The 13488-nt window shown below is 39.4% G+C and overlaps 1 protein-coding gene across 1 annotated transcript in view; it reads right to left on the bottom strand.

The window, feature by feature from the left end:
• LOC126272140 (WD repeat-containing protein 43) overlaps window positions 1–13488 on the bottom strand; it is a 92995-nt gene that overhangs the window by 27197 nt on the left and 52310 nt on the right. The window lies entirely within an intron of this gene.

Here is a 13488-nt window from a genome sequence, read left to right as displayed (position 1 = left end):
CAAACACAATGGATCACTTACGGAAGTAGTAGTTAACTCTGGTGCAGGTATATACACCCCATTATGGCTCAACAAAGGATGGTATAAACAGTTACCTGGAAAATCTTTAAGCTATATCACTAAGGAGAAAGTTGGGAACTTTTTGTGTCGCCTTTGGTTCTGGCAGATTGCTTGTGCTTGCACAGTGAACGGCTACTTCCCTGGGTGAATTATTATGTTTATGAATGATTAATGGAAAATCTTGTATAAAGAAATGAAAGAGGGGCTGGCCAGTACTTACCTCAGCTCAGTGCAGCCGATAGATAAATAATTACAGAACACAAAATTTTTATCCTAGCTTTCGGAACTTTGTTCCTTCGTCAGGAAGGGGAGAGAGGGGGGGAAAAAAGCAACAGGGGAAAGATAAACAGGGAGGGTATCAAAGATGGAGGCATGGGTGTCAAAGGAAAGCCAAAGATATTCTACTTTAAGTATTGTGCCAGATTCAAACCAAAGAGGATGCACACAAAAGTAAAGAGGTATATAGTATAAAGATAAACACAACTATGTAGGATGAAAAGATGCGTGAATGGCTAAAGAGGAAAGGGAAAGAGGAGACGACTGAAGAGTAAATGGGACTGAGGTTGGTTAACGTAGGTTCAGTCCAGGGGGATGACGGGATGAAAGGATGTATTGGAGTGCAAGGTCCCATCTCCGCAGTTCCAAGGGACTGGCGTTGGGTGGGAGAAGCCAAATGGCACGTATGGTGTAGCAGGTTCTTAGGTCCCTAGAATTATGCTGGAGGGCATTCTCTCATACTGGATATTGGACATCTCCTAGGCGGACAGTTTGTCTGTGCCCGTTAATGTGCTCAGCCAGTTTAGTTGTCATCATACCAATGTAAAAGGCTGTGCAGTGCAGGCATGTCAGCTGATAAATGACATGTTTCACATGTGTCCCTGCCTTGAATTGTGTATGTTTTAACAGTAGCGCGTGTGGAGTGGGTGGTTGTGGGGGGATGCATGGGGCAATTTTTGCAGCACGGTTGGTTAGAGCGGTAGGAACCGCTGGGTAGAGAAGGTGGTCTGGGAATATTGTCGGGTTTGACAAGGATGTTACGGAGGTTAGGGAGGCGACGAAAGGCAACTCTGGGTGGTGTGGGGAGATTTAAGAACGCAATGGAAGATCTGTCAACAGAGATCTTTTGAAAAACATCAAAACTCAGGGAGAAGGAGACTTCATGGCAACGCGAACAAGTGATACATCAATAACAGAAATGAAGAATTCCCAGAAAGAGAGACAGAGGGAATGTCAAGATAGAAATGAAACTAGATGAAGTAAGACCTCGAACCTGCTTACTGGGACACTAAGTTGATCAAAAGGGTAGAAGAAGAGGAAGAGAAGTGTTGGGAGAAATTCCCAAAAGTGAAGAAAGACAGCAAAAAATATGAGAAATTGTGAAGAGTAGTAGATGCCAAATGATAAAACTTGTCAATGGAATTCTCAGCAGGTAATCCTGAAGAAGTATACTGAACACCTAAATAGATACCAACCAACAACAGAAATGACTACCGAATGCTACAGAAAGGAAGTTCCTATCACCTACACAGAGACTGCAGCAGCACTTAAGAAGCTGCTGAATCGGAAATCAACAGGAATCAATGAAGTCAATGTGAAAATGACTGAAGCAGCAGGCATCCTAGGTATACATACTGCATAGAGTGCTCAATGCAAGAAGATGCAAGGAGACTGGAGAAAGGATGTTGTTATATCTTTGATCAAGAAAGGCAACTGTTAAAGGTGTTACAGCTATAGAGCAATACCACTTCTTTCACACAGCCTACCAATTCTCAAGAAGATCCTAGTGTAGTTTATGAACAATATTGAAGTCCAGTTAGAAGAGGAACAATACGGATTCTGGACAAAAGGATTAGCAACAGACCTATCTTCAGTGTCTGTAAGTTGATGGAGGAAAGCTGGGAGAAAAGTAAAGAACTGGTCCTAGTGTCCTTTGATATCAAGAGGGTATGATGGCTCGAAAAGTAAGATGATCTGGTAGTGCCAGAGAAACGGAAGAGCACCTGAAGGTTTGAGGAGGAAGACTCAAATGCAGTATGAGCACTATATTAATTGGGCTATTTCTGAAAAAGTCATTTATCCTGATTTCAGATCAAGAGTGGAATTAATATGGTGCTGCCCTGTCACAACTGCTACTTACAAGTCATGAATGATATAATGAAAATCAAAAAACTTCATGTGCACTTTAATACCTTAGCTTTTGCTGAGGAAAATTACGTGATCTGGGAGGAAATGGAGTGGAATTGCAACTGATGCTTGACAAATGGAAGGTCGAATGGAAAAAAAAAAAAAAAAAAAAAAAAAACACAACTTTCTAAAGACCTTTGATTTGCAGCAACATATATGCTGCATATATTCGTATTACGAAAGTATAAATTTGAATTGCACCAAACACAGCGCGTTAGTTTCTGGAGCTTTGAAATCTAGATTGCGATGTCCTTTTGTAAGCCCATCATATCTCATGCCACGTGATCTCGCCAGCCAATGACAGCAGATATTCAGAGCATAGGACATGTGTTATAGTCAGCCAATAGCAAGATCACTGTTACGTAGTGCGAACACACAAAGAGGAAAAGTTAACACTGTAGATTAAAATACATAATATAGCTACAAGAAAATCCAAGCTTTCACATATAATACCGATCTCTCTCTCTCTCTCTCTCTCTCTCTCTCTCTCTCTCTCTCTCTCTCTCTCTCTCTTTTCCGCGTGTGTTACACTTCAACATACATCACACAAATGTGCCAGTAAATTTAAAATTATGACATAAATGTCTGGTCTTCTGGACTAGAAATTCATGTAAGTGGCTGGTCCTCAAAGTGTTCAGTTTTAAATGCTCTGTGATCTAGAAATTCATCCCACTTTCTCACAAGTAACACAATTCATCTTTTGTAAAAAGAAATTTACTTTGAAAGTAACGCTTTTAGAACTACTGTACGCAATACTATCCGGAGACTGTTAGAAATAGGTTCGATTTAGCAGCTGCCAGAAAGCACAAAAAAACAGACAGTGTGTGCGCAGCTGCAGTGTTGTAGGAAGACTGCATGTTCATATGTATAAAGTAGGAGAGCTTACATTACACCATAAAAGAAACAGGACATCAGAGGATACTCCAAGGGCATGGGAATGTCGTAAACCATACTAAAATGCATAGTTCAGCTTGAAGTGCACATTGATTTTTTCCGGATTCACAATGAAGTAGGTTCCATCTGATATTAAGTTTTTTTGGTATGTAAATTTTCTTGTACTGTTCAATCTCATTTTTGGTTCTTTATTATGGAATAATGCCATACATGACAAGATGATAACGTGCACTTCAAATACAGCGAACAGTTGGAACTAGCCAATACTGTGGAATGAAACAGTTTGTTTCAAATAAAATGTTTGTGTCAGCAGAAAGATTAATAAAGCCAAATATCTTTAACAAATGTGCAAAAATAACTTCACTGTTCTGCAAGGTGATTAATGCTTGACTGCTAATAACCTGGAAATAAAATAAAATCTGAAAATTGAAACTAATAATATATTTTTGCCCTCTGTAATTATGTGACTGTACTACAATTCACTTGATAGCTCATGGCCGCAGAAATCCATTTTGTTTTCATTTGACGTGGGAATTGGAAATAAAGAGAAGCAGCAAAATCACTTAAACGCAAACACGGGTCACGTGGAGACTAACCCCCTCCTCAATACAACTTCGACAACTCTGCACATGCGTGAATCCAGCAGTTAGGGCACGCGAGAAAATTTTTTTTTTGGTAGCATCTGACTGCTCACGTCTACTGCCAATACAGCTAACAGCCACAATTCAAGCAGCGGGAATAGAAAGAAGGTGCTGCTTTTACACGCGTCAACTGCGCATGTGCATGAGCTCGCTGGCAACTGGTCAAACAAACCTAATGTGAACAGTTGTGATGTCACTCTCATAGCAAGCAGTTTACTGATACAAAATATTACACAGTCTTCGCCCTACGGCCTTTGACATATTTTTGCTATTTGCAGACGCTTGTGTTTTTTCCCTCTCGTTTATATTTTATTGCTGCAATATCATTCTCCAGTAGCTTGATACAGTAACATTCTTTGCTAGAGAATCAATTCTTACCAGTCAAAATTACAAAAATTTAACTGAAAGCTAAAACGATGAAAAATTCTCGAAATTCCGTAAAATTCCCTTTCTCCCGTATGAAAAAATTTCCAGGCTTTTCCCAGCTGTCCCAGGTCGTATACACCCTGGTATTCTAGTTACCATGTCAAAAGCTTTATCAAAATCTACAAATGCTATAAACATAGTTTGCCTTTTTAACCCATTTTCTAAGAGAAGTAGTAGGGTCAGTATTGCTCGACATGTTCCCACACGTCTCCAAAATCCGAAGTGATCTTCCCCGAAGTCAGCTTCTACCAGTTTTTCCATTCTCCTGTTAATAATTTGGGTCGGAATTTTACAACCTAATTTACTAAACTGATAGTTTAATAATATTAACACCATCAGCACCTGCTTTCTTTGGATTGGAATTATAACATTTTTTCTGAAATCTGAGGATATTTCACCTGTCCTGTACATCTCGCCAGATGGGATATTTTGTCACTGCTCGGTCTCCCAAGGTTGAATGTCATCTACTCCATGCCCCTTGTTTAAACGTAGTTCTTTCAGTGCTCTGTCAAATTCTTCTCGCAGTATCATATCTCCCATCTCATTTTCATCTATTTGATCTTCCCTTTCCATTACATTGCCTCCGCTTTTCAGCTTTGTCTACTTTGCTTAGCACCAGTTTTCCATCTGATCTACATAATTACAGTGAGGAAAATATGAAAAACCATTCTGACCTGGGAAATGTAATTTCTCAAAAAGATGTTATACACAGGATCCAGAAGAGTTCACACTCCTACCTACATGTTAGTCTGCTTCTGCACAATACCGAGCTTTTTTCACAGCAACCAAATATGTTGATTATGATCTGTTAAATAATAATGATGATGATGACGACAGCAGTGATGATTACACAACATTATGACTACTTCATGATTTTTCTATCTACCTTATAAATTTCTTGATATCAGGAATGACTGTCATTTCCCTTAGCACCACACAAATTGAGAGGAATACTGAGAAGTTCATGTGGGTCTTTGAATAGATTGTAAATAGCCCTCAAGTAGAGATTAAAGTCAGGAAATGAAGTAATGATGAGACGTAACACTATGTGATAAAAATTTCTTTAAATAAGTTTTGCAGCTGCTCATGGTTTTCTATATCCCCCCTTTCAGTTTAATGAAATTTCAACAATGCAGAGATAGCATTAAGTGTATAGGAGTTAATTTTCTGTTGAAGCATTTTATGACTAAACTGTGTTAACCAGACAACAAAATACCGAGAATCAAATAATGGTTTGTTTCCTGTTCGATCAACTATTCAGTACTAGAATTTACACGCTTTTCCTCAAGGTAGGGTAGCCTACTGGTACTTTAGCAACTGCACAAGCATGAAAACACCGCTAAACAACACTGTCAGCACAGGTTACTGTAAGGGTTGGCGGATGCTCGAAATAAGTCAGGGAACATAACCCTGCAGGAGGAAGAGGAAACAAAAACTTACTGTGCAAGTCTATCTATAGGAAAGCAGACAATCCGAAACTGCGCAGATGTGCACTGAAAAAAAAACATAACATATTAGCAGGTGGGGCTGGCTGATGGCAGAAAGCACAAAAATGGGGTGAGACGCAGGCAATGTCCATGGTGGTTGAACTCTGTGTTAGAAATGCCCCGCCCAGCTTACTGTTGCTGGCAGACAACACTTCCGTAAGTAGGTTTGCCCATATCACGCATCTTGTGTGCTCCCCATGGCAGTTGTCTGCACTATTGTCCCATCATAAGCACACCAGCCCATCTGCCTCCATTGTGGTGTCTGCAAATGGAGATACTGAAGTTATATCATCCAACACTGCTCACATCATTACCCAGTCCTCGCAACAACATGTTTCAAACTGATGTTATTGTAAATAATATGAATTGACACTGACAACACTATACCAAGTTTCAAAAGAAGAGACTGCCTTGCAATGACTATTGTTTACTTGAAGCATGGCACTGTGATAAAAGCCAGGAAGTACTACTATTTTCCAGGAAAAAACAGGCCCTGAATGTTTAGTGCTTAACAACAAAGCATGTAAATTCAAATATATCTATCTTAAAGAAATAATTTCAAATCTGCCTTTGACTATGTACATGAGAACACCACATCTATCTGGCTTATTTTGACACACCCTGCAGCGAGTATCTAGTAATAGAAATTGAACATACAACCCAAGACCACAAGACTGATAGTAAACACTCCACACAGGTGCGAAAGTGCCATTAGTTTGCAACAAACACTGTAAAGACTCTTATAAACAGTTACATCTTCACTTGCAAGACGCCTCCTCATTGATGTGGAAGGTGAGAACTGTTGATGTTAGTGAACATTAGAACATCTCCACTGCAGCACTTGCTATCAGGAAGTGAAAAGTAAACAAGAAATGCTACACGAAGGAAAGGTAATTCAGAAGCAAGATTTTAGTAAATATTATGTGTAACAAGATATTTGTAATCATACAGGGTGTAAGACAACGGTATGGTCAACTTTCTGGAAACATTCCTCACAGAAGAGAAGTAAAATGTGTTATATGGACACGGGTATGGAATCACTGTATTTCTATGTTGGAGCTCGTTTTCTCCTCCTCGTCATGATTGCATTAACCAGGGGAAAACCACAGAAAGAGAATGTACCAGAAGCACACAAAACTTTTTCTTACATATAATGTTCAAAATACCCTCTTGGTTACATGGTACAATAAGTTTAGATTCTTAGGTTATGAATTTGCAGATGGTAATAACTGTCTCACCCAATGTTTGTATCAAGAGACATTTCCAGACTGATAGCAACCCAAAAAGTCAATGTTTGAAGTAACTGAGCATCGTATTAGGGAGCATGGAACATTGTGTTAAGCCTATAAAAGCGAGGCCAAGCTGACAACAATCCTAGTGTCAGCATAAAACAATTATGCTGACCATATGACTGAGTAGAAAGCACTATACAAAAACCTGCTGTATCAATACCACGCACATGGGCAGGCATGTGAGCAGCTGACTTTCCTGCATAGGTACACTTTTGCAAATGGTTCATTCAACAATGTGCCAGTGCAGGTGTGCTGTTCACAGATGAGGCTTCGTTTCAAAGTAAACTATTAATGTGTTGGCAAGTTTTAGAAACTGAGCTCTAACATGGAAATTAGCATTTCCAGACCTCATGTCCACAGAAGACATTTCCTTCCTCTATATGTGAGGAATGTTTCTTCGAAGTTTGGCCATATGTTTGTTACACCCTATATGTAATTAATTTATGTAAATTTCGTAAATAAATTTCATAGATTCTATTCTGTATGATACAAGTACGTAAAATTTCACTTTCAAGCAAGTGTGAATTTGATCTCACAAAATTTTATATTTTTTAATTAGGCAGATACTCTTCAATGAACAATCGCTCATTAGCATGATAGTTCAGTTTTAAGATTTTTTTTGCTTTCTTTGTATGATACCGTCTACTTGAGACAGATGCTTCTGTGGCAAAAACCACAAGAAAATGGTTTGGAGACGATGACTGTGATGGTGGTGGCAATCTATTTATATGTCAAGTTCCGTAGGACCAATTTGAGGAGCAAATCACCAAGGTCATGGAACGTGTCAGTACATGAAATTACAACATAAAAGTAATAACAGATAAAAAGAAAAGTTTATGAACCCGAAAAAAGTTAATCCATAAGTTTAAGTAAACACAATCAACAATACAATAAGAATCAGCTTAATTTTTCAAGGAACTCTTTGACAGAATAGAAGGAGTGACCCCAATTTCGATTTGAAGGTGTGTGGATTATTGCAAAAATTTTTGAATTCAAGTGGCAGCTTATTGAAAATGGATGCTGCCCATTTCTGAGCCAAAAATATCCTTTCAGCATGGGAAGAGTTACCCCAAAATATAATAATATATGACATAAGCGAATGAAAATAAGCAAAGTAGACTAATTTTCGTGTCTAACGACCACTCATGTCATACCTTTCTAATAGTAAAAATTGCAGCATTAAGACTTTGAACAAGATCCTTAACATGGGCTGTCCACAACAGTTTACTATCTAAACACCTAGAAATTTGAACTGTTCAGTTTTTGTTGAATTGTGTGTTAGAAACTGTAAAAACTTAGTCTTACTGTGATTTAGTGTTATTTTATTTTCTACAAGCCATGAACTTAGGTTATGAACTGAAACCGAGCCAATGTTGCACACAACATCCTTTACTACCAAGCTAGTGTCATCAGCAAACTGAAATATTTTACAGTTACCCGTAATACTAGAGGGCATATCATTTATATAAATAAAGAATAGGAGTTACCCCAACATTGATCCCTGGGGTACCCCCCTTGACCATACCCCACTCAGACCCCACATTACAGCCATTCTCAACATTGTGAATGACTTTTGCTGTCTGTTGCTAATGACAGAGGTGAACCAACTGTGAGCTACTCCCCATATTCCACAACGGTCCAACTTCTGGTGCAATAATTTGTGACCAACACAATCAAGCGCCTTAGTTAAATCAAAAACTATGACTAGCATTTGGAAACTTTTGTTTAACCCATCCAGTACCTCACACAGAAAAAAAGTATATAGCATTTCCAGTTGTTAAATGACTTCCGAAGCCGAACTGTACATTTGATAACAAGTCCTGCGATATAAAATGACCAATTATCCCGCACATACAGCCTTTTCAATAACTTTAGCAGACACTAACAGCATAGAAATAGGTCTAAAATTGTCAACATGATCCCTTTCTCCCTTTTTATAAAGCAGCTTTACTACCGAGTACTTTAATTGTTCAGGAAATTGGCCATTCCTAAAGGAAAAATTACAAATATGGCTAAATGCAGGGTTAACATGAGCAGCACAGTACTTTCATATTCTGTTAGATACTCCATCATATCCATGAGAGTCCTTACTCTTTAGTGATTTAATTACTGACAATCTCCGCCTTGTCTGTATCACAGTGCAGTATTTCAGACATCAATCTCGAAAAGGCATTTGCCAAAAAAGTTGTGATTCATTACAGAAACTAAATTTTTATTTAATTCACCAGCAACGCTCAGAAAACGATTGCTAAATACTGTACATATATCTGATTTGTCAGTAACCGAAACATTGTTACTACGAACTAACTTTATATCATTGACCTTGTCCTGCCAACGAGACACTTCCTTCACAATTGACCATACGGTTTTAATTTTATCCTGTAAATTAGCTATTCTATTTGCATACCACATACTCTTTGCCTTCCTAATAAAATTTGTAAGCACCTTACAATACTGTTTGTAATGGGCTGCTGTAGCTTGATTGTGACTACTTCTAACGTTTTTATATAATTTCTGCTCTGCATGATGATATTATCCCTCTAGTCAGCTACCTGGGCTGCCTATTACTAATAAAGTTCGTGTTGTGTAAGAAGGTGGCCCAATTTTCAGCCATTCTGCGCATCCCCCTCCACGAGCCACTGGCGGCCAATAATATTCATTCCCTGAATGAGCGGGTAGAAGAGAGTTACAGCTAGAGAGAGAGAATCTCACTCCTACATGCTGCACTGTTGCCGTACGTGACAACTGAATGATTCATTCAACTATCAATTTTTTTGTTTCCTTTTTTTCTTGCAACAGTATAGCTATGAATGTCTCTCTTGTAAATGTTTAAGATCAATTAAAATAAAAGTCAGGTGACAGCAATAAATGTGAAGAGCTTCTCAAGCAGGCGAAGTGGATTATTTACCACATTTATAACTTTTTCAAACGTGAATTTGAAAAGTGCTCCACTGAATGATGGATGCCTGACATAACAAAAACGTGTTACAGTTATGTAGGCTTCAATGTAAGTGCTTCATCAAGGTAAAACATTTTAAAAGATGTTGGTTCCAGATATGTTAAGAAGAGAGTTTTTAGTTCACAGAAGTAACATAGGTGCAGTACGAACTATATCCCATATAAAGAGTCACAATACAAGAGAAGGAGGTAGTCAACAGTGTATTACCTTGATGAAACATGAGTCAATTAGAATCATTCCAAGATCTGCTGGAAAATGAGTGATGGTTCTGGCGGTTTTAAAGTTCTCATGGGAATAGATTCTTGGATAATTATTCTGCATGCTGACTCCTCTTCTGGTTTTACGTCTGAGAACAAACTTGTATTTACGTGTAAGAAAAACAGCAGTGATTACCATTCGGCACTGAATGCTGTCAGTTTCATGAAGTGATTCACAATTCTCGTCATACCTTGCTCCGAAGTCAGTCATTGCAAGTTATAATTCAACTGTTATAGAGAAAACATCACGTACAAACACCAGAAAAGCGGATATTCTTCCCTGGCTTAAAAATAAAAATATTAAGCAGCGTATAAACCAGACTCGTGCCGATCTCCTGCAGCTCATTAATTTATACAAGTCACGTTACAGAATGTACAAACTTTACTTCCTTGCACGTGAGTGGGATCACACAGTTTTGCATTTACCCATATGTCACTGTCATTGTAGCCCCATGGAATTAATTTGGGCAAAGTGTTTTAAGGCTATGGAGGAGAAAAAATGAAACATTCAAGATAACATACAGTGAATTGCCCGTGCATAAGGCAATACACAATGAGGTAACAGATAACATCCCACTTGTAGTGTGGGCACAGTCTATGTGGCATGCTGAAAAGCTTCAGAAAGAAGGCTTTGAGAGGAAAGTGATGGATTTAAACCAAGAACCTATCATCGTAAATTTAGAATCAGATTCTTCGGAAACAGCCTCAAACAGAAGTGACGATGGTATTACGATGTTTACTTTGGGACAAAGTAATAATATTTCTGAGTTTTAAATACTCATGGTTTAAAAATGTCTGTCAACATATCAATTACATACATAATAATGATAATTTCCTAGCATTTTTGATTAGGACATTGTATCCTTTTAATTATGCAGACTCCAATGTTCAACATATTGCCCAAGGAGATGTTAAGCTTCTGCCACCATGTTACAAGCCTTTGTCATTTTCAAGGCACGAACTGGGTAAGGCCCTAAAATGACAGTAACTGTTAATTGTCAAGATATTGGTAGTTTTCAATGTTATCGGTCAGATTCCCTGGAGTTATTAGCAGATGATGGTTTATTGTTTTCTTGTTCAATGGATTATAAATCCAGGAGTTAGTTTGCACTCATAATGCAAGTTACAGCGGAAAATATGACAACTTACTGACGATTTTTACAATCATGTTTTACATCACACACACACACACACACACACACACACACACACACACACACACTTTTTAAAAATTCTATTGTGCAGAAGCAGTTGTCAAGCAAATACAATGATTTTGGTTTGTGCTTGAAGTTAATTTAGTTGTGTATTAAATTTTTACTTATAATGCAATTCAAATCGCAATAAATGGTAATGATTGCAAGCAGTTTCAATTACCCTCTCATTAGACAATTATTTTGAGAAAAAATTTACTACACGTCTTCGCAAAGCTCTGTCAGCTGTTCTCACCTCCCAATGTCACCCAGAGTAAATCTGTAAAGCAGTGTATGCAACGTCATCAAGACGTAAATAAATATTTCTCTCATGACGACTGATCAAAATCTGTTTTAATACTTACTATTCTCCTCATAGATCTGAACAAATAATACAATGTACTATAGGCAAAAAGAGCTTGACTGTTGTCTGCAGCAACACAGTTCGGCAATATGGACTTTGTTTGCCCACACTTTGGCGCCACACATGCACAGTACACATCCCCCACGCTTCCTTTCCACTCTGCCTCCATGCGTGAAGTGCCGTACTAGGTGTTGCAGGCTATAGTACCCTGTTTAGAACATTCTATTGGGAAGCAACTCTCAAAGAGCATGAGAAATGTCTTAAGGGAAGCGATATATTTATCATCTACGTTATCAGCACTATTAACATCCTGCCTCTTGTTCCTCGACAAGGTTTAAAAACTATTGCTGCTGGATTAGCTTTCCTACATAGTTTGTAATTATATACGAGAATGTCTGAGTACAAAAGCCTTTTAATGTTAAAATGTGTGCATCATGGTCTGGAAAGGTATTCACCCTTTTACTAACAAAAGGCCAATCTAGGTTGGTTGGTTTGTGGGATTAAAGGGACCAGACTACTATGGTCATCGGTCCCTTGTTCCATAAAAAAAAAACGAAGAGAATAAAAAACGAACAACAGGAAAGACAGCAGACGAAACAGGACATGAAATACTCTGACAGAGACCACACAAAACAAATTAAAACACACAGTGTGACGGTGGTTGGCCGACCGTAGAGAAAAAGAGGAAAAGCCAACCACCAAGAACACTTTAAAAACTCAGTTTAAAATCAGAGGCTAAAAGCCAGAATCAACACTAAAAAACTCAGATTAAAGGATAAAAAACCCCTGCCCAAATAAAACACAAAACCAAGTCCACCATGGCAGAGTCATCTGATAATAGAGCAGAGAGCGTGTCAGGCACTGCAAAAGTCTGCCTGAGCACGGTTAAAAGGGAGCACTCCGACAGAATATGGACCACCGTCAAGGACGCCCCACAACGACAAAGAGGAGGATCCTCATGACACAGTAAATAACTGTGCGTGAGTCTGGTGTGGCCAATGTGGAGCCGACAAAGGACGACTGAGTCCCTGCAGTTGGCTCGCATGGATGACTGCCACACAGTCGTCGTGTCCTTGACGGCATGGAGTTTGTTAGGGGTGGTCAGACCGCGCCATTCAGCATCCCAATCTCCACAGATGGCGCACTGGTGGCCTCTTTCGCCAGGCGGTCAACAGTTTCAATGCCGGGTACACCAACATGGCCTGGGGTCCAAACAAAGACCACAGACCTGCCGCTACGGGTGAGAGTATGCAGGGACTCCTGAATAGCCATTACCAGACGAGAACGAGGGAAACACTGGTCGAGAGCTCGTAAACCGCTCAGGGAATCGCTACAGATAACGAAGGACTCACCTGAGCAGGAGCGGATATACTCTAGGGCACGAAAGATGGCGACCAGCTCAGCAGTGTAAACACTGCAGCCAGCCGGCAACGAACGTTGTTCAGAATGGTCCCCTAGAGTTAGTGCATAACCGACTAGACCAGCAACCATCGAACCGTCGGTGTAGACAACGAGAGAGCCCTGATACGTGGCCAGGATGGAATAAAAGCGGCGTCGGAAGGCCTCCGGAGGGACTGAGTCCTTCGGGCCATGTGCCAAGTCGAGCCGAAGGCAAGGGCGAGGCACACACCACGGGGGTGTACGCAGAGTGGCCCGGAAAGGAGGTGGAACAGGGAAACACCCAAGCCAGGAAAGAAGCTGTTTGACACATACAGCGATCGGACAACCCAACCG

The sequence above is a fragment of the Schistocerca gregaria genome, chromosome 5 (assembly GCF_023897955.1).
Source record: "Schistocerca gregaria isolate iqSchGreg1 chromosome 5, iqSchGreg1.2, whole genome shotgun sequence".
Taxonomy (NCBI): domain Eukaryota; kingdom Metazoa; phylum Arthropoda; class Insecta; order Orthoptera; family Acrididae; genus Schistocerca; species Schistocerca gregaria.
This window is presented reverse-complemented; position numbering and strand designations above follow the sequence as displayed.